Source organism: Asparagus officinalis, chromosome 8 (assembly GCF_001876935.1).
Source record: "Asparagus officinalis chromosome 8, Aspof.V1, whole genome shotgun sequence".
NCBI classification, from domain to species: domain Eukaryota; kingdom Viridiplantae; phylum Streptophyta; class Magnoliopsida; order Asparagales; family Asparagaceae; genus Asparagus; species Asparagus officinalis.
Genome location: NC_033801.1, coordinates 39,509,185 through 39,532,149, shown reverse-complemented (window position 1 = coordinate 39,532,149; position 22,965 = coordinate 39,509,185).

Genomic DNA, 22,965 nt, shown 5'->3' with positions numbered 1-22,965 from the left:
GGGTTCCATGTTAGTTCTACCTTCTATCCTACTAGTTCTAGCTTCTATCCTACTAGTTCTAGCTTGTATACAGCCAGTTCTAGCCCACATCTTGCTAGTTCTATTCCCAGCCCTAGTTTATTTCATGCTAAGTTGTTATTTCTATGATCCACGTTAGTTCTAGCTTCTATCCCACTAGTTCTAGCTTGTATATAGTCAGTTATTGCCCAAATCTTGTTAGTTCTAAACTCAGCCCATGTTTTTTACATGCTAAGTTCTTAGTTCTGGGTTCCACGTTATTTCTATCTTCTATCCCACTAGTTCTAGCTTGTATATAGCCAGTTCTAGTCCACATCTTACTAGTTCTATACCCAGCCCTAGTTTATTTCATGCTAAGTTCTTAGTTCTGTGATCCACGTTAGTTATAGCTTCTATCCTACTAGTTCTAGCTTGTATACAGCTAGTTCTAGCCCACATCTTACTAGTTCTAAACCCAGGCCGCTTTTTTTATGCTAAGTTATTATTTTTGGGTTCCACGTTAGTTATAGCTTCTATCCCACTAGTTCTAGCTTGTATTCAGCCAGTTCTAGCCCACATCTTGCTAGTTCTATAACCAGCCCTAGTTATTTCATGCTAATTTCTTATTTCTGTGTTCCACGTTAGTTCTAGCTTCTATCCCACTAGTTCTAGCTTGTATACAGCCAGTTCTAGCCCACATCTTGCTAATTCTATACACAGCCCTCGTTTTTTCATGATAAGTTGTTATTTCTGTGTTCCATATTAGTTCTAGCTTCTATCCCACTAGTTCTAGCTTGTATACAGCCAATTCTAGTTCACATCTTGCTAGTTCTAAACCATGCCCTCGTTTTTTTATGCTAAGTTGTTTATTCTAGGTTTTACGTTAGTTCTAGTTTCTATATCACTAGTTCTAGCTTGTATACAGCCAGTTCTAGCCTGTATACAGCCAGTTCTAGCCCACATCTTGCTAGTTCTAAACCCAGCCCACGTTTTTTCATACTAATTTGTTATTTCTGTGTTCCACGTTAGTTCTAGCTTCTATCCCACTAGTTCTAGCTTATATACAGCCAGTTCTAGTCCACATCTTGCTAGTTCTAAACTCTGCCCTTATTTTTTACATGCTAATTTGTTATTTCTGTGTTCCACGTTAGTTCTAACTTTTATCCCACTAGTTCTAGCTTGTATACAGCTAGTTCTAGCCCACATTTTGCTAATTTTAAACATAGCCCGCGTTTTTTCATGCTAAATTCTTAGTTCTGTGATCCACGTTAGTTCTAGCTTGTATCCCACTAGTTCTACCTTGTATACAGCCAATTCTAGCCCACATCTTGCTAGTTCTAAAGCCATCCCGTGTTTTTTACATGCTAATTTCTTAGTTCTGGGTTCCACGTTAGTTCTAGCTTCTATCCCACTAGTTTTAGCTTGTATACTGCCAGTTCTAGCCCACATCTTACTAGTTCTAAACCATCCCGTATTTTTTACATGCTAATTTGTTAATTCTATGTTCTACGTTAGTTATAGCGTCTATATCACTAGTTCTAGCTTGTATACAGCCAGTTCTAGCGCACATCTTGCTCGTTCTAATTTTAGCCCGTGTTTTTTTCATGCTAAGTTGTTATTTCTCGATTTCACGTTAGTTCTAGCTTCTATCCCACTAGTTCTAGCTTGTATACAGTCAGTTCTAGCCCACATCTTGCTAGTTCTAAACTCAGCCCATGTTTTTTCATGCTAAGTTGTTAATTCTAGGTTCTACGTTAGTTCTCGGTTCTATCACACTAGTTCTAGCTTGTATACAGCCAGTTCTAGCCTACACCGTGCTAGCTCTAAAACCAGTCTTCGTATTTTACTCGCACAGTTTTTATTTTTGCTGTCGTGTTATTTCTAGCTTAGTCAATGTTTGTTCTAGCTGCTGTGATTTTAGTTCTAGATGCTGTCGTGTCTGTTCTATCTTAGTCATTGTCAGATCTATTTGTTCTCGTGTAGTTCTAATACTTACAACATTTTTGCTAGTGGAGATGATGCTAGTTCTCATCACACATGAGAATACTTTCAACATTAAACAAAACGTACTAGTTTGTAAATATACAAGCAAAACAGTTAACAACATATCAAGTACTTAGTCAGCAATAGATTCATTACATGTTTTACGGTTGTGACCTTCCACATGACATCGAGAGCATTTAAGTGGCCGGGTGTAAACTGTTCTGTTGTTGATACGCCTGGTCTTATTTCTCCCTTACCTTTTTGTTGTTAATGGTGGTAGGATCTGTATCTCCTCCTATGGTACGCTACGCTTCTCGTAATCGGGGATGAGGTAGAGGATTGGCTCGTAGCTCTTTTTAAAAGCTTCAACCGTCATAAACCAGTCATAGAATTGCTAAACATCCCTCTTCATAAACATAATGGTTGCGCATGCATGTTTGCAAGGGATACGGGTTACATCCCACGCGCGGCACGTGCATGTTTTATTGTCAAGATCCACTTTACAAGTTTTATGAGATTGTACCTCAAATAATCTTGTATGAGACTGACGCACATCCAATGGACGCTCATTTTCCATGTTTTCTTTGAGGACAAGTTTAGCTTTAGGACAAAGAAATATATTCCAACTTTCAGCCATTAATCGTCGCTCATTCATGCGAACCATAATCTGTTTACGTATGTGTTCTACGAGTTGTAGTATCCGTATACGCCTAGCCTCATGTATCCATTTGTTGAATGACTCTGTAACATTTGATGTAACGTGACCATATCTAGATCATAATAGGGAATTCATCAAAAATACTGAGTTATTTGTCATGTCAGTTCTAGCTGAGTAGTTCTTAGTGAAAGCTTCTATCGTGATATTTCTAGATGGTACCCAGATAGTTCTAACTCTAGCTAACTGGGTTATTACCCATGTTCTATTACAAGTGTTGGGTATATCGTCTATGTTAGTTCCGACTAGGTTATAGTTAGTTCCAGTGTATCCATTCATGTCTAATTTAGTTAGGCAAACAACTAACTGAAATAAGAAATGACATAGCTTATAAATTACCTAATTCCGGGGGAAAATGCGTTAGCCCAGTTCTCTGGAGCGTAGTTCATGATTGTAGGCTCGTTCATCCGCCAGTCTAATGTCCTCCACATAGTCATTCCATTCTGCTTTAGTATATTTGTAACAAGCAGATTACAAAAGGTTGCCCAAAATTCGAGTATCCTTTGCCTTGAAACCCAAATCCCGCAACTTTGTCCTAAAATTCTCAACTAGATGCACAACACATCTAGAGTGTATAGCATCCGGAAAATATTCTCTGACTGCTTCTCTGATCCCCTTATCCGCATCAGATATTATAACTAGCTTGTGTGGAGGGTTGTATGGATCTGGCCTTTCATAGAGAATAGACAATAAACCTATAAATATTTGTAGTTAACATATTTGAAGTTAGAGTACATATTTGAAGTTAGAGTTAACAACGAATGAGTTAGAACTAGCATGAATTCTAGTAGAACTAACATGACCCGAACTAACCTTGTAAGAACCAATTCCAATTTACAGTATTTTCCTGATCGCAGATGCAATAGGCTAATGGAAATATCCCCTGATTTCCATCATATGCAACGGCGCTGAGGAGTTTACCTTTGAAACGATCTTTCAGAAAGGTACCATCCAAAAATATAAGTGGTCTACAACCGTTTAAAAACCCATTTATGCAGGCGGCATAATAGATGAATAGCTTTGAAAACCTCCCCTCATTTTCTTCAACATGAATGTAGCTACCTGGGTTTGTCTTCTTAACCTCTTCTACATACCTAGACCATTGAAGATTATATGTTAGGATCAACATAAATGAAATTAGTTGCTCTTGTGCATACCATCGTAATTGATCGTAGGACTCATGGGCATCACCATATAGTTGCTCTTGTGCTCTTTCTTTACCCCACCATATCTTGCTATAATCGACCCTAAGCCCATACGAAGTTAGTAACTCCTTTTGTACGTCGATAGGTCGTAAATTTGGTTGGACCTTTAACGTGGGTAATACTTGGGTCGTAATGAATTGTCATGACGCCCTAGATTGACCTGCATTATTGCCAAAATTCCCACATGTGTGGTTGTCCACGAAGGTTTTGATTTCAAGTCTGTTCTCATTTTGTGTTGGAGAGGCAAATAACATCCACGGGCAATTTTGGGCTTTCTTGAACCGACAAAAGACTCGAATACGCTTCGGTTCATTCTTAGCAAACAAGTTGTAGGCTGTCTAAAAATCACAATAGATAGCTTATCCCCCATCAAATACTGATGATGGAAGTTACAATCTGACGACTTCCAGAAGGCCATAATTTGAAGATTTTCACGTAGATCGCTGAAGGTTACAATCTGACGACCTTCACGACAACTGATAAAAGCTCTAATTCAACAGCCTTCATAATCAACATCGGGAGTTACAATCTGATGACTCTCATATTTTCAAGGAGCCAAGACGAAGGTTACAAGGTGACGATCTTTGCAACGCTCTAGCAAAAGAGACTACAAATTGATGGTCTCTTCATATTAAAACACAGATATCTCTCAAACCGTAAGGAATTTGGTGAAATGGAGGAAGCAAACCAAAGCCTTTGGCTTGGTTCAGATGGCTCAGTCTCGTCGAGATAGCCGATTTTCATATATAATTCGTCCAATTCCGACTTACGGTTTGAAAGTTATGACCTGTTCTTCGCAGCAAGTTATGTTCTGAAGTCCGTCTGTGAGACTGCACTTCGCCTGAGCATTGGACTAAAGCATGAAGTTCGTCGAGCCCACCTAAGGATCACCTCTGCATCCAAGATTCAAAACGCAGAGGTCATGCCCACGTTCTAAACTCAAAACGCAGAGGTCGTGACCTCATTTGAGATTCAAAACGCAGAGGTCATGACCTCATTTGAAATTCAAAACGCAGAGTTCCAGATTCAAAACGCAGAGGTCATGACTGCGTTCCGGATTCAAAACACAGAGGTCGTGGTTGCGTTCCAGATTCAAAACGCAGAGGCCGTGGCTACATTCCAGAGTCCAAACGCAGAGTTCGTGGACTCAAAGCGCAGAGTCCATGCAGAATCCACCTCTGTGTTTTCTAAACACAAAACGCACACATAACGTGCGTTCTTCAACAAGCTCAACTCTGCGTCTCAACTCTGCATTTCAGAGTTCACAACGCTGCGCGACCTGTGCGTTTTCAGCCTAAAACGTCCCAACTCTACGTTTCAGAGTTCACAACGCTACGCGACCTGTGCGATTTCAGCCTAAAACGTCCCAACTCTGCGTTTCAGAGTTCACAACGCATCGTGGCCTGTGCGTTCAGCCACCCAAAATAGGCCCAACTCTATGTTTTTTAGTCTAAAACGCAGAGTTCGGCCCAGAACGCCCAGATTGGCGTTTTGACTCGTTCAAAGCACTAACAGAACGGTTTCAAAACCGTTTTCCCCACGATTTGGGGAGCTGTTTAAGGGGGGGTTACACCCCACTCATCCCATTGAGGAGCAAATTAAGGGGGCGGTTACACCCCCTTAATCCCCTATAAATACCTCGAAACTTAATTGAGTTCGGATCCTTCTTTTTGGGCAGCAAAGAAGAGATATTTGGCTGGCTAGAGCTGGCTCTTTGAGGATCCTTGATCGGGCATCTTAGAGCTTTCTGCAGCAACAAAGTCCTTGGAGCATTCATCCTTGGCTTATAACCGACTTTCGGTTAAATCAACTCTTTTTCAAGAGTTCAAACTCGTTCAGAGTTAAACTCGAGTTGAACTCGATATGATTTATCAACTTGTTCAGAGTTTCAAAACTTGCTCTGCTTCTAAAACTCGCTCTGAGTTATTAACTCGTTAAGAGTTATTTTCAAACTTGCCACGCAAGCTCTCCACAACGTCAAATCGTGAGGAGAAGATCACGTTCCAGTGAATCAAGACGTTTGGATCGTCAACGGAGAGCAAACTCGACGCGAGCATTCGAGGAAGGCACTCCATCGCTACCAAGAAGAACCCATAATTAAACAAAGGGGAGAATCCAGGTCATTCTCCTCTCTTTTGTAATCAGGAAATCCAATTATAATCGAGATTGAGAGAGTTGTAATCATTCTTTATCTAAGCAGTTAGAGAGAATAAATCAAATACTATTCTTTCATTATTTCTTTTATTACAAAATTTTCTACAAACAAAAGATGGTGACTCCGCTGGGGAATAGCTTCTTTGATGAAGAAGTGGTGGCACAATCCGACGTCAAGCTCACTGGAACAACGGTCGAAACTCTGGTGGTAGAGTTTGATCAAACCAAGTTTGAGAAGGCCCTCTCCTCCGGATCCCTTAGCCCCAAGGCTATGCGCAAGATCCACAAAGTTTCCGATGAGACTAAAGCTCCAGTTGTGGCCAACTCATCTAAAGACTATCTCCTATGGGGGTTGCACTATTCATACAATCCCCTCTCTAAAGGAGAAGACTCGACTTCGGCACAACTCCAAAAAAGCCGATCCTCCAATCAACGTGAACTCCGCGTTTGCGAGCCTCAACATGAGCTCTGCATAAGCCAAGCTAAACGCAACCCTCAGGTGTGCGTTTTCCAGATAGAACGCAGCCTTCAGAGGCGCGTTCCAACATCAAAACGCAGACCTCAAAACTACGTTGATCTGGCTAAACACAACTCTCAAGAGTGCGTTCCAGAACCAAAATGCGGCCTTCAGAGGCGCGTTCTAACATCAAAACGCAGACCTCAAAACTGCGTTGATCTGGCTGAACGCAACTCTCAGGAGTGCATCCTAGAACCAAAACGCAACTCTCAGGAGTGCGTTCTAACATTTAAACGCAAACATCAAACCTGTGTTGATCTGGCTGAACACAACTCTCATGAGTGCGTCCCAGAACCAAAACGCAACTCTCAGGAGTGCGTTTCACAAACTGAACGCAACTCTCAGGAGTGCGTTTCAGAATCCGAACGCAGATCGCAGGACTACGTTTCACTAGCAAAATGCAGACTTTGGTCTTGCGTTAATCAAGCTAAACACGACCCTCGTGTTCCTTCTTTGGAACGCGATGTGATTCGTCGTGTTCAAAATGATCAACATGGATTTAAAATTCATGTTTGCCAGGAACCAGTCCCATCCTTTAACGGACAGGGGGTTCCATCTCTACACTCACACTCTGTGAGAGGTTCATCCTAAGTCTCTGACTTGCGGGAATTGCTGTCGATGTTCAACCGACTAACGAACATCGTTTTGCTCAATAATCGACGACATTCTCACATGGAGAAGACTTTAGAGGATGAATACCTTGGAGTCACTTCTAACATGGTTGGCAGAGGGAGATTATCAACCCCTAGTTCTGACGAGTCAGAGACAGATCGTTCTCCAAGCGTCAGATAAATCACTAACGAGTTTGAAGGAATCTACCAATGTACTCAAACTCGAACAGGAGCCATTCCTCCTATCAACTATCGGAGTTTAGCTAGAGGAACTAATTCCGATGACGAACACTCAGCCATTGCGGAGTCCCAATCATCAAGCTCTTTCGTTGGGCATGAGAGCTTCGCCCACATGGCAGAACATTCTGAAGACCTTTCAAAGAGACTTGATGAATAGGAGGCCATGCTCAAATCTCAACAGGAGGCCATCAATGAACTCATGGCCATGCTGACTCAAATCGTCGCAGACAAGGCCAAATCTCAGGAGACAGATTCGCCGCTTAGGCAAGAATCTTCCTAGAGGAGAAAAGCGTCTTCATCCCGACTTCACACAAGCAAAGGGAAGGGAAAAGTGATTGATGACGCTGCTTCTGACAAAGAAGCTCATAACCTGGAATCTTCCTCTGATGAAGGAAGAGAGACGGTGAACGAGCAAAATCTCCAATCTGCCAAAATGGAAGAATTGGAAACCCGTCTCAACGCCATTACCAACAGAAGCGAGCTCCAAGACGAGGGAGTTGTCAGGCCCTATCCTGCCGAATGGGATGCAGCCCCTTATCCTCCGAAGTTCGAAATCCCGACGTTACAAACTTTTGACGGCACGGAATCACCGAACCAATATATTTATCATTTCAAGTCACAGACTGGAAATGTAATATCAAACGATGCCATACTGGCTCGATTGTTCATTGGCACCCTCAAGGGAGTTGCCTTTGAATGGTTCAGGAAACTTCCCGTGGGATGTATCCAAAAGTGGACAGATCTAGAGAGACTCTTCCTATCAAGATTCTTTGAAGAGGATACAGAAGTCTCCATTCATACCCTTCTCACCACTAAGCAGAAGAAGAGGGAGTCCGTCAAAGACTTCGTCAAAAGGTTCTGAACCATGGCTCTCCGGTGTTCGTCAGGTATGACACAGTCTACCTTAGTAGACGGTGTTCGTCAGGTATGACACAGTCTACCTTAGTAGAGACTTGTCGACACAACTTGCAAACCGACCTCCTAGCCCGAATAGGAGTTGCAGAATACCGTTCTTGGAGACAACTAATCTCTCAAGGCGAGCAGGCTTAAAAAATCATTGCCAGGATCAAAGCTGAAGAAAAAAGTAGGCAGGATCAGCCCGAGCAATCAGATCAAGCTTAATCTTCTCCTGAGCAACCGGACCAGGCTCACTCTTCCCAGTCAGAAGGGAAAGATACTACGGCCACTGAAGTCAATCCTCTTCAGTAGGATGGCGGGGCCAACAACTATCACGCTAACGGCTCACTAGGCGATGTGCTATGTCTACTCTTTTTTCCCCATGCACTTATTCAAGACTGGGGGTTGGTTTATTTGTAGTCCATTGGATTATGAATAATAAATTTTCTGAGTGGTCATGTTCAATAAAATACCTCTGTCAACCACAAAATCTACCACAAAACTATCATGTTAACAGTTACCTCTGATAGTCCATCAACTTGCTAATCTTCTCTAATAGGATGTCATGTCTACAAGACTATCACGTTAATGATCACCTCTGATAGTCTGTTTTCTCCATATTCTCTTGTCAATCCTCTTCAAGTAGGATGGCGGGTCCATAAAAAACTATCATGTTAACAGTTACCTCTGATAGTCCCTCAACTTGCCAATCCTCTTCAATAGGATGGCAGGACCATAAAACTATCACGTTAACAGTTACCTCTGATAGTCCCTCAACTTGCCAATCCTCTTTAATAGGATAGCAGGTCCACAAAACTATCACGTTAACAGTTACATCTGATAGTCAGACTTATCAGATAATGGCCTACCTGGTGATGTGACTCTATTCCGACTTCATGGATAGTGCCTTACTAGGTGATGTGTCTTGTCTACCTCTTTTTATTCCCCTGCTAAGTCTTAATCAAGACTGGGGGTTGATTACTTGGAATCCACTGGATTAAGAGTAACGAATCTTTCACATTGTCGAGTTAACATTACACTTCTGACGATCATAATCCCCACAGAGTATGCATTCAGTTTGCATCATTCCTAATTTGTCACGTTAACAATACACCTTTGACAATCAACTTATCAATCCTTGACAATAGGATGATAAGTCCTCAAAATTGCTCAAATCGCAATCTTCACCAGCAAGATACTAAGTCTTCAAAATACTATCGCTTCTGATGATAAACTCACCTAGCAAGTCTCCCCAGCGAGACGCTAAAGTCTTCAAAATACTATCGCTTCTGATGATAAACTCACCTAGCAAGTCTCCCCAGCGAGACGCTAATCTCCAAGATCTTGTGCAAGTCACAAGTACACTCCAAAATCTTGTCACGTTAACAATACACCTCTGACAACCCACTTATCAATCCTCGTCAATAGGATGATAACTCCCCAAAGTTGCTCCAATCGCAACACAAATCTTGTCACGTTAACAATACATCTCTGACAACCCACTTATCAATCCTCATCAATAGGATGATAAGTCCCCAAAGTTGCTCCAATCGCAACACAAATCTTGTCACGTTAATAATACACCTCTGACAAATTCACTTATCAATCCTCGTCAATAGGATGATAAGTCTACAAAGTTGCTCTGATCATAACACAAATCCTGTCACGTTAACACTACACCTCTGACAAAATCAACTTATCGACTCGTCAATAGAGCGATAAGTCCTCAAAATTGCCCGATCGCAAATTCTTCTTGTCACGTTAATATCACACCTCTGATAAAATCCACTTATCGACTCTCTTCAATAGAGCGATAGGTCCACAAACCCGTCAAGTTAACACCACACCTCTGACGACCAAATCAACTTATCGACTCTCTTCAATAGAGCGATAGGTCCATAAAATACTGTTAGGTTAACATAACACCTCTAACAGTCAACCCCCCTAATGAACTTATTAATCCTTTTTTTTAACAAGAATAATAAGTTTTCATTATAAAATCCCCAGCGGATTAAAGATTTTCTAGAATTATCCTAGTGATAATAAAGAAAATTTTTGAATTTCACTTTAGGTGAAAATTCATGCCAAGTTAATACTATACCTCTGGCACTTTCAACTTTCTTTCGGTGTTTCAAGCCACACAGGAAGAAACGACACCAAAAATCCATGCCTTCATGCATGGGGGACTTTATCTCGATCCCTAATTAGAGATAAGTCTACGCCTAACACGCGTTGCCGGTTAATCTTTCACCGTAAAAAAGACACCAGGATTCATGCCTGGGGGAATCTATCTCGACCCCTAAACAGAGATAAGCCTGCATCTAACACATGCTGTCGGGTGGTTCGTTCCCGCGAAAATGACCAAGTCTACGTATTCAACATCGTAGCACCAAAATCCATACCTTTCATGTATGGGGGATTTTATCTCGATCCCTAATTAGAGATAAGTCTGCATCTAACACATGCTACCAGGTAGCCTATTCCCGTAATAATGGCAAAGCCTACGTATTCAATATCGTAGCAGGTTGTTATTAATAACGCCAAAATCCATGCTTTACACGCATGGGGGACTTTATCTCGATCCCTAATCAGAGATAAGTCTACGCCTAACACGCGTTACCGGTTAGTCTTTTCCCGTAAAAATGACAAAGTCTATGTATTCAAAATCATAGCGCTAAGTCTAAGAGAGTTCATTCTTTTAGCACAACGTTACATATGGAACGGATTTAGACAATCCACATGCTAGCCTGATTCAAACGGTAGTTGATAAAGGCTTATCAAATCCGTTGACGGCTGAGGGTTTGCCAAAAATCCTATGCATATTCGTAGGTCCATTAGCTTAATAGATGTGAACCGAACAGATGAGCTAAAGACAAGTCTCAAAGACTTAGTCAAAAATGCACGGTAGCCGCTTTCAAGTCTTAAGTCAAAGCGCCAAGATCAGAGTTGAAATCCAAAGTATTTCAAAAATTCATCCCAGTCAACCGCGAACTTTCGAAAACTTTGGAGGGGGTTCTGTAGGCTGTCTAAAAATCACAATAGATAGCTTATCTCTCATCAAATACAGATGATGGAAGTTGCAATCTGACGACTTCCAGAAGGCCATAATTTGAAGATTTTCACGTAGATCGCTGAAGGTTACAATCTGACGACCTTCACGACAACTGATGAAAGCTCTAATTCAACAGTCTTCACAATCAACATTGGGAGTTACAATCTGATGACTCTTATATTTTCAAGGAGCCAAGACGAAGGTTACAAGGTGACGATCTTTGCAACGCTCTAGCAAAAGAGACTACAAATTGACGGTCTCTTCATATTAAAACGCAGATATCTCTCAAACCGTAAGGAATTTAGCGAAACGGAGGTAGCGAACCAAAGCCTTTGGCTTGGTTCAAATGGCTCCATCTCGTCGAGATAGCCGATTTTTATATATAATTCATCGAATTCCGACTTACGGTTTGAAAGTTATGACATGTTCTTCGCAGCAAGTTATGTTTTGAAGTCCGTCTGTGAGACTGCACTTCGCCTGAGCATTAGACTTAGCATGAAGTTCGTCGAGCCCACCTAAGGATCACCTCTGCATCCAAGATTCAAAACGCAGAGGTCATGCCCGCGTTCTAAACTCAAAACGTAGAGGTCGTGACCTCATTTGAGATTCAAAACGCAGAGGTCATGACCTCATTTGAAATTCAAAACGCAGAGACCTCATTTGAGATTCAAAACGCAGAGGTCATGACCTCATTTGAAATTCAAAACGCAGAGGTCGTGACTGCGTTCCAGATTCAAAACACAGAGGTCATGACTGCGTTCCAGATTCAAAACGCAGAGGTCATGACTGCATTCCAGATTCAAAACGCAGAGGCCGTGGCTACATTCTAGAGTCCAAACACAGAGTTCGTGGACTCAAAGCGCAGAGTCCATGGAGAATCCACCTCTGCGTTTCCCAAACACAAAACGCACACATAACGTGCATTCTTCAACAAGCTCAACTCTGGGTCCTAACTCTGCATTTCAGAGTTCACAACGCTGTGCGACCTATGCGTTTTTAGCCTAAAACATCTCAACTCTGCGTTTTAGAGTTCACAACGCTGCGCGACGTGTGCGTTTTCAGCCTAAAACGTCCCAACTCTGTGTTTCAGAGTTCACAACGCATCGTGGCCTGTGCATTCAGCCGCCCAAAATAGGCCCAACTCTGCGTTTTTTAGTCTAAAACGCAGAGTTCGACCCAGAACGCCCAGATTGGCGTTTTGACTCGTTCAAAGCACTAACAGAACGGTTTCAAAACCGTTTCCCCCATGATTTGGGGAGCTGTTTAAGGGGGGTTACACCCCACTCAGCTCATTGAGGAGCAAATTAAGGGGGCGGTTACACCCCCTTAATCCCCTATAAATACCTCGAAACTCAATTGAGTTCGGATCCTTCTTTTTGGGCAGCAAAGAAGAGATATTCAGCTGGCTAGAGCTGGCTCTTTGGGGATCCTTGATCGGGCATCTTGGAGCTTTCTGCAGCAACAAAGTACTTGGAGCATTCATCATTGGCTTATAACCTACTTTCGGTTAAATCAACTCTTTTTCAAGAGTTCAAACTCGTTCAGAGTTAAACTCGAGTTGATCTCGATCTGAGTTATCAAATTGTCCAGAGTTTCAAAACTTGCTCTGCAAGTCTTTCTAAAACTCGCTCTGAGTTATTAACTCATTAAGAGTTATTTTCAAACTTACCACGCAAGCTCTCCACAACGTCAAATCGTGAGGAGAAGACCACGTTCCAGTGAATCAAGACGTTCGGATCGTCAACGGAGAGCAAACTCGACGCGAGCATTCGAGGGAGGCACTCCATCGCTACCAAGAAGAACCCAGAATTAAACAAAGGGGAGAATCCAGATCATTCTCCTCTCTTTTGTAATCAGGAAATCCAATTGTAATCGAGATTGAGAGAATGATCTGGATTACAACTCTCTCAATCTCGATTACAATTGGATTGAGAGAGTTGTAATCATTCTTTTTCTAAGCAGTTAGAGAGAATAAATCAAATACAATTCTTTTATTATTTCTTTTTCTAACAGTCAACCCTCGATTGAGAGAGTTGTAATCCAGATCATTCTCTCAATCTCGATTACAATTGGATTTCCTAATTACAAAAGAGAGGAGAATGATCTGGATTCTCCCCTTTGTTTAATTTTGGGTTCTTCTTGGTAGCGATGGAGTGCCTCCCTCGAATGCTCGCGTCGAGTTTGCTCTCCGTTGACGATCCGAACGTCTTGATTCACTAAAACGTGGTCTTCTCCTCACGATTTGACGTTGTGGAGAGCTTGCGTGGTAAGTTTGAAAATAACTCTTAATGAGTTAATAACTTAGAGCGAGTTTTAGAAGGACTTGCAGAGCGAGTTTTAGAAGGACTTGCAGAGCAAGTTTTGAAACTCTGGACAAGTTGATAACTCAGATCGAGATCAACTCGAGTTTAACTCTGAACGAGTTTGAACTCTTGAAAAAGAGTTGATTTAACCGAAAGTCGGTTATAAGCCAAGGATGAATGCTCCAAGAACTTTGTTGCTGCAGAAAGCTCCAAGATGCCCGATCAAGGATCCCCAAAGAGCCAGCTCTAGCCAGCCGAATATCTCTTCTTTGCTGCCCAAAAAGAAGGATCCGAACTCAATTGAGTTTCGAGGTATTTATAGGGAATTAAGGGGGTGTAACCGCCCCCTTAATTTGCTCCTCAATGGGCTGAGTGGGGTGTAATCCCCCCTTAAACAGCTCCCCAAATCATGGGGGAAACAGTTTTGAAACTGTTCTGTTAGTGCTTTGAACGAGTCAAAACGCCAATCTGGGCGTTCTGGGCCGAACTCTGCGTTTTAGACTAAAAAACGCAGAGTTGGGCCTATTTTGGGTGGCTGAATGCACAGGCCACGATGTGTTGTGAACTCTGAAACACAGAGTTGGGACGTTTTAGGCTGAAAACGCACAGGTCGCGCAGCGTTGTGAACTCTAAAACGCAGAGTTGGGATGTTTTAGGCTAAAAACGCATAGGTCGCGCAGCGTTGTGAACTCTGAAATGTAGAGTTGGGACGCAGAGTTGAGCTTGTTGGAGAATGCACGTTATGTGTGTGTTTTGTGTTTGGAAAACGCAGAGGTGGATTCTGCATGGACTCTGCGCTTTGAGTCCACGAACTCTGCGTTTGGACTCTAGAATGTAGCCACGGCCTCTGCGTTTTGAATCTGGAACGCATTCACAACCTCTGCATTTTGAATCTGGAACGCAGTCACGACCTCTGTGTTTTGAATCTGGAACGTAGTCACGACCTCTGCGTTTTGAATTTCAAATGAGGTCATGACCTCTGCGTTTTGAATCTCAAATGAGGTCACGACCTCTGCGTTTTGAGTTTAGAACGTGGGCATGACCTCTGCGTTTTGAATCTTGGATGCAGAGGTGATCCTTAGGTGGACTCGACGAACTTCATGCTAAGTCCAATGCTCAGGCGAAGTGCAGTCTCACAGACGGACTTCAGAACATAACTTGCTGCGAAGAACGGGTCATAACTTTCAAACCGTAAGTCAGAATTGGACGAATTATATATGAAAATCGGCTATCTCGACGAGACGGAGCCATCCGAATCTAGCCAAAGGCTTTAGTTCGCTTCCTCCATTTTGCCAAATTCCTTACGGTTTGAGAGATATTTGCGTTTTAATATGAAGAGACCGTCAATTTGTAGTCTCTTTTGCTAGAGCGTTGTAAAAATCGTCACCTTGTAACCTTCGTCTTGGCTCCTTGAAAATATGAGAGTCATTAGATTATAACTTCCGATGTTAATTGTGAAGGCTATTGAATTAGAGCTTTCATCAGTTGTCGTGAAGGTCGTCAGATTATAACCTTCAGCGATCTACATGAAAATCTTCAAATTATGGCCTTCTAGAAGTCGTCAGATTGTAACTTCCATCATTGGTATTTGATGGGGGGGATAAGCTATCTATTTTGATTTTTAGACAGCCTACACAAGTACTCGAATTTTTGGGCCATGGAATAGTATAGTAAAGCCAATCTTAATTCCTTCGCACTCTCGAACCGTTGTCCCTCACCGGTTAAAGCAGTGTGCCACCAAGCAGGAATCCTCTCTGATCTGCTAATCATGTCATCAATCATCGGAACATTATCTTCAGAAGGATTATCATTGGGGATCCTATCTGAAACACATGTGGGTGTCGACAACGGCGGGCCACCCTCTATACTTTTTGAGTTCATACTGCTAGTAGCGCTGCAAATTTAAAGAACATGAACAAATGATCATAAACTATACAATAGAAACATCAACAAATAACACAAATAAGGAAAAGGTAAAAAAAACATCAACTGCTTGTGTTATAACTATCATGGAATCCAATTGAACTAACAAGATTTCATTTAGAACTAACATGAAAACGTTTAGACCGAACATGAAGTCACTTAGAACTAACATGTTGGACCTAACACAGTTTGAACTAGATCTCATAGCAAATCGATTAGCACTAACAATAAGTCTATTGGAACTAACAACTAATAGATTATACTTAACAATAAATCTATTAGAACCGACATTAACTAATATTACATGAATTAACGTAGTACCTAGAATTAACAACTTAGCATGAAAAAAACACGGGCTGGGTTTAGAACTAGCAAGTTGTGGGCTCGAACTGGATGTATACAAGCTAGAACTATGGTAATAGAAGATAGAACTAACGTAATAGCTAGATTTAACAAGTTTTCATTTAAAAACGTTGGCTGGGATTAGAACTAGCAAGTTGTGGGCTAGAACTGGTTGTATACAAGATAGAACTAGTAAGATAGAAGCTAGAACTAACGTAGAAGCTAGAATTTATAAGTTTGCATTAAAAACGTGGGCTGGGTTTAGAACTAGCAAGTTGTGGGCTAGAACTGGCTGTATACAAGCTAGAACTAGGGTAATAGAAGCTAGAACTAATGTTGAAGCGAGATTTATTAAGTTTGAATTAAAAAACGAGGGCTGGGTTTATAACTAGCAAGTTGTGGGCTAGAACTAGCAAATCTATTAGAATCCGAGCTATAATCCAATGAACTAATATTAACTGATATTACATGAATATTGGTCTTAGCATCAAAAAAATCCTTGCCCCTACATGTCATCTCGAACTTGAACGGCGCTGTGGACTTTTGAAGAATCCTCTTTTTACTTGAAAGCTTGCATGTGAACCTCCTTTAATCCTCTGTTATGGTAATGTTCCACCATAGACGACAGATCCCCCTCGTTCTCAATAGGAAATTTGAAGCTTCCATTAGTTTCATCTTTAAATGACAAACTTAATGATTCATATGGAAGATCTAACCTATCTGACACATCGAATTTTAGATCAAGAATGGTGGTTGAAGTGTTAATTTTCATGAATACTGCTCTATCACCTGAAGCTATGATGCAAGTGGTGTCCTTTTCAGCCATTATGAAGTGGAGGGAAGAGTAATGGAGAGAATTTTGGTCTGAGGAAGAGTAATGGAGAGAATTTTGGTCTGAGGAAGAGTAATGGAGAGAATTTTGGTCTGAGGAAGAGTAATGGAAGAGTAATGGATAACTAGATATTTATTGCTCATGATAGACTGAAAAGGGGGAAATTTTCCCTCCATTTCTTACAGTAGTTTGCATTTAATGGGATGTGACGAAGAGTGGTGATGAAGCGTCTGGGGAAGAAGGAGAAGGGCAAAATCAGGTTTTTTAAAATACAATGCCTCTGGCTGTATACAGCTGACGTGGAGGGCCCTAGAAATATTAAAGGTTGTTTTTTCGGGCTTATACATAAGGGGGGAAATACAATGGGCCTCGTCACATGATTTTTCAGCTTTTGGCGCCCCAACACATTTTTTCCTTTTTTTTTTACTACAACGTATTTTTCGGGAAAACTATTTGAGTTCAACATGTGTTTTTATTAATAAATCAAACTTTGTTTCGACTCTATCTAAGATTCAAAAATCCTATTTTTTGTAATTCAAATTCTTCACAAAACTTTTTAAGTACATCATGCTTACTTTGTTTTGAACCAAACCGAGCATACTTCAAACCAAACTCTTGTCAACACCTACTTGAACCCTTTACAACAAACATTTTGAGCTGCCCTTTTCCAGCAACGCTCTCCTAATGTTGACCACTACTAGTTTTAATAACCTTGCCAGAATTTAACACATCAACGAGATTTATACTCATATTACTACAAAAAATGCCTAGCTTCTCATTAACAGGAACAAATACCGTAGTCTCTAAAGAACGAGAACTTCCCAAATGATGAAATCTTCCATTCATAAACTTTCTCCATGAGTGACTCAGCTCATTGTTTACTCTCGGCTTTCAACCATCTCTATAATCAGAAACATGACCTGGTGACATCGATCATATGATACATGTATTATCGATTTGTACTTGTTATAAACTTATTATGTTCGACATGCATGACTTTATGTAAAATTATTGTTTGATCACCTAGTTGTCATCCATTAGGAGAGACTGTGCATGAAGACGGCTCATGTTAACAATATGATTTATAAGCATGCGTTCATAGCATGGCTATGCTCTCGATATTGATATCTCGATATGAGGTTTTTCATTGGCTATTATTATTGTAGCATTGACAATGCACCCATCTTGATTGGATATGTTCTGGGTCACGGTTATTTTTTATAGTTTTACAAAAATCGTTACACGGTAACTCTGTGGTTAGTGCACAACATTTCATGCACAGTTATTTAAATTAAATCGACAAATATGGGGTTTATAAAGGGAAATTGGACGGAGAATATATATGGTATATAAACGGCCTCATGTGTATTCCTGATATCTTGAGTTATATATACAAGGGCCAAGGGCCAATACCTGACTTGAAACCGTGTTCCCAGGACGTGTTACGGGAAGACCGATTTATATACATGATATTATTCTCCTCTAATTCAAATAACATGTTAAATAAGAATAATGTGCTTATATGAGATTTGGCATGCACGACATGTCCTAGATGAGGTTTGGTGATGTATTTTTTATTGTTGTTTATAGGATTTTGGGAGTTGATGTTTAGCGATTTACAATTTGAGATATATAGTATATACGAGGGTTTCCTTATTTGGATTATTCCCTCGACGTACTCATCTCATGTTGTGGGTTTCTAAATCTTAACTCCTTTTAGTACAGAGTATAAGATATGTGTGTGTGGTAGATCTTGTTTGATATCTACAATTAACAATTTCCTTTATCATCTTTAATTGAGTTTCCATCTTATCTTTATATCCATCACATGCACTTACACACGCACAATTTCTTTATTTTACATGATTGCTAGGAGTTTTCTGACTCCTCTGGGGTTTGCATACCCTAGACTCGGTAATTATTCTTTCTTAGCAGGACTGAGTGAACCTTGAGGATCAGATCCAGCGGGAGTGATTACCTTTTGTCCTATCATTCTCTCAGCTTCTGTGTATTTAGACTTTTTCCTGTAATTACCTGTGGTTCTCTATACTATGATGTATTTTTCCTCTTTACTACTTTGGATAGTTGTGTACATGTAAGAGAACTCTATTTTTTCCCCTAGAGATTGCTTTATCTATCTATTTTCTTTATTATCTTAGTTACATGCTCTATGTAGTAGTTCTCTTGGGTAATATATCTATGTACAGGATAATCCAGAGGCGTGAATGTGACTGTATGGTTGCATTGCCGGCCGATTCACGCTCCAAATGATCAAAATTTAAACTGGGGCGTGACAGTTTGCGTTTGTTATTTGGCGTACTCATTTATTTAGCTCTTATTGCTCATGTCTCATACTCATTATCGCCTTGTTTAATTACATATCCTTGCTTATAACTTGTTGAATATCATATTTGCTTGGATAAATTGTTAATAAGTTTTAAATTGGCATTTATATCAGATTAGATTAGCATATATTCTATTCTAAGAGGCCATGGCGCCAGTCGTCAACTATCTTCTTTTTATATTACTCAGAATCTAGACGAGCGAACTTGTCCTTTAAGTCCTTGACAAGGGTTGCAGATGCCTGGATCTCTGATTGTTGTTCCACGAAGTCCTTCCTCGATTTCTCGAGAGACAGGCAAACTCGATCAAACCTCCAAAGCTTTTCGAACTCAACCTCCGCCTGTAGAAGAGCCACCTCGGCCTCCAAAGCAGTGATCCTTTTTCCCTGTTTCTTCCTTGGCCGACCTTTCCTAGGCCTACTTTTCCTGCCATTCCATGGAAGAGTTGTGCATATGCTCAAGTTGATTGAACATAGCTTGCTCCAACAAAGTCCCCCGGCTAAGCAAGCTTGGAGGGCCTGATAAATACCAACACTTGGCATCTCCCCCAGAATCCTCTCGTCAGCACCATTCTCCTCATGTTCTTGTAGAGTTCCGAGTTGCCCTTCGACATCCTCGACCCCACTGGCTCCTTACCAGGATGGCGAGACAACTCAGGCACACATCTGGAGCAGACAACATCCTCCTCGACTGCTAGGGTCGTTGTCTCCCTGTCAGGAGAAGACTCATCTACCAGTCCACATTTCTCAATCGATTAAGTTGAGTAACCAGCGAACATGTTCTAGCTGGCTGAGGTCCCACAACCGATCTGACTGGGCGTCACCTCTCAACCCTTATCCACCCCCTTAATTTAGAGGCAATTTCGGCCGCATGAGGCATCAAGTAGGCCACTTCCTCAGCTTCAAGTGCCTCCCTTAATTTCTTTTGGGGTCTGGTAGCGGAGCTTGGTCCCTCAGCCTCTGTTCCCCTCATACAATTTTCCCTCAACAAAAGAGCAAGAGGACTCACCCTCGTCCGATCGCCAGTGAAAAACAAGATCATGGACAGGTCCATCGTTCAGAGAGACTAATCATCGAATAAATCATCCCTCTCCCATGACCCGACATAAGAGCGAATCCTCTCCAAGTCTCCCATCTCCCGATCGCTAAGGGTAACCGGCCTCAACGCGTGCCTATTCGCCTTCGGCCAAGTTGAGCAGGCGAAGATGCGATCAGCGCCATAGACCCACACGTACCTCTCTCTCCAACCCTCGTTTGAATCCGAAAAGTCAAAGACAAGCTAAAAATCACTACTATAGTGGTAGAAGTAGTGCGGGTCCTTTTCAGCCGACCTAATACTGACCAGATGGCCGATCAATCTCATGCTCGGCAGTACTCCCACACGGTGGTAAATTATTATAAAAGCCACCAAAGCCCCCACTGCACCCGGGTAAAACTGAGAGGGTGAAATGCCTAAAGCAGCATGTACCTCCCTAATGAAAGGATGAAGAGGCAACCGTAAACCTTGCTCCAAATGGGCTAGATATACAGACACATGATTCTCGTCGTGCCTATGTACCGGCTCGCTCCTCTCGAGCGCTGCTAGTGTAAGAGATCTGGGGATATTATAAAGCTTATAAAGCCCCACCAGCTCATCCATACAGACTCTTGAGCGAATGAGGTTGAGAAGAGCAAGCTTTTCCTCATTATGGCCAGCAATCGAAGCTTGAGAAGCCATTAAAGAAAATTTCTTCTCAAAACTTAGAAGACAAGTTTTCAAGAGCAAAAGTTCGTAAAGGGAGTTTATTAGCCTTGACAAGCTATTTATAGCATTCAGGAGAGCCACGTGGGCTCATCTAAATGTGCAAGGTGTTTCAAAATAAACGTATGAGATCTGCCTTGGAATCCCAAACATTTTATTCAAAACACGAAGCGTCGCCTCTTTACTACCCCATGTCTGGGCGCTCAAAAATCGGAATGCCCCTCATTAACTCCATGACGCTTCGATTCCTAGAATGGTGATTCAACTCCCTGAGTAATATCAACCAATAAGAACAAAGCCATGGTAGATATAGGGGTACCCGATGACATCAACCATGACAGATAACAGAAGCTCTTCAGTTTCTCAAGTAGATTCACAAGGGTAAGAAGCTTATTTTATTTCACTCGACCCGGCTCAAGTCGACTCCAAGCGAAAAGGGCCAACTGTTATGGTGTTCCTATTCGCTAGAAATATAATGTATAAGCAGAGCACTGATGAGCGCATTTCAGCAAACAATGCCCTAATCAACTTAGTGACCCAAGCCTAACAGAAGCCTCAACCCCACCGACTCATCAAGTCGATATTCTTTTATGCCGACATGAAAGGCGGGATCAGCCGACCCTATCATCGAAGACGACCCACCAAAAGCACTCGACCATTTACTCGGTGACTCACAGAGATGACTTGGTGAACATTCATGTCGACTAGATTGATAATAACCTCCGACTCAAGTCTCTTCCCCTGAGCACATGTCAGCATCCCAGTCCACCTTGGACAAGCCTTATCTTGATAGTAGCCTGAAGGTCTTCATGACTTGTCAGCTGTCCACGTGTCTTCTGCCACGCTCTTAATCACTTTCCAAAAAATACGGAGACACCATCTCCCGTACCAAAGTGACTTCCTCTCTAGTCGCCAACAAACACATGTAAAGTTAGGGATGACTCAGCTTACTAGTGTGCCTTCTACCATGCTCTCAATCACTTCCCGGAAAATACGGAGACACCCTCTCCTATACCAAAGTGACTTCCCTTTCAGTCGTCGGCCGACACCTATAAAACGAGAGATTACTCGACTCTTAGTCCGCACTTTGCCATTGCCTCCATATGGTTGGCTGGAAGTGACCTATTTATCCCCATCATGGTGATATATATAGGTAGACTCCTAACCTCGGGAGAGGGGCTCTCTCTCCCATTATCTCTCTCAAAAAGAGAAAGAATAGATACAGTTCTTCATATACACATAGAGAAGCTCATACAGACTCTCTATAGCGGAACTTTGCCATCTCAAGAACCACCTCAGTTCCTGACATTCCTCTTCCCCACTCAAGTTTCACTAACTTGATTGTCGGATGAACCACAGGGGAATCGGTCCCTGCCCTCTCACAGGTTCTTCTTGTCTGTGTAGCATGGACTTCAGCCTCCAATTCAAGAACCTGGTATAAAGTCGAAGAAGGAGGTGGCCCATTCATCAATCTGTTAGCCCTTATGTTTTGATGATGTTTTACAACCACCATTATCGGTACTAATGGCTTATTAAGTTCAAATGTAGAGAATTCATATATCAAGCTTATTAGTGCCACAAATGGAGGATTGGATGGAATATGCGCTACAACGATGATATCCAAAGGAGGAGGAGGCATAGTGATGAAGCAAACGTTATTTCAAGAACAACAAATTCATATAGAAGCTTCATCTAATTCAAGCTATATCAAGAGTCAAGTATTGCATTTTATATAAGGGTATTAGCTATCTTTTATTTTTCTTTCTCTAGTAATAGAATGTAGGCAAAGAGTTATTGACTTTACTTGAAGCTATTGGGATATCACACACATGTTTCATACTTATGTTTTAAGCGTTTTTCACAAAATACTATTTTTCAAAAGTATGAGGACCTATCTATAAAATTCCTTTTCCAAACAGTTTGTTTTTAGCATTAAAAATATTTTACAAAGTTTCATAATTTTTAGAGGTCAAATAAATATTTTCCAAATATTTTTGTTGAGTCAAAATCAGTGTTTTGGGATGTATCAGAATGCGGTCGACCGCACCGGTCGACCGCACTTATGTTCATTCCTCTCTGGGCAGCAGAGAGTTCGTCGGTCGACCACCACGG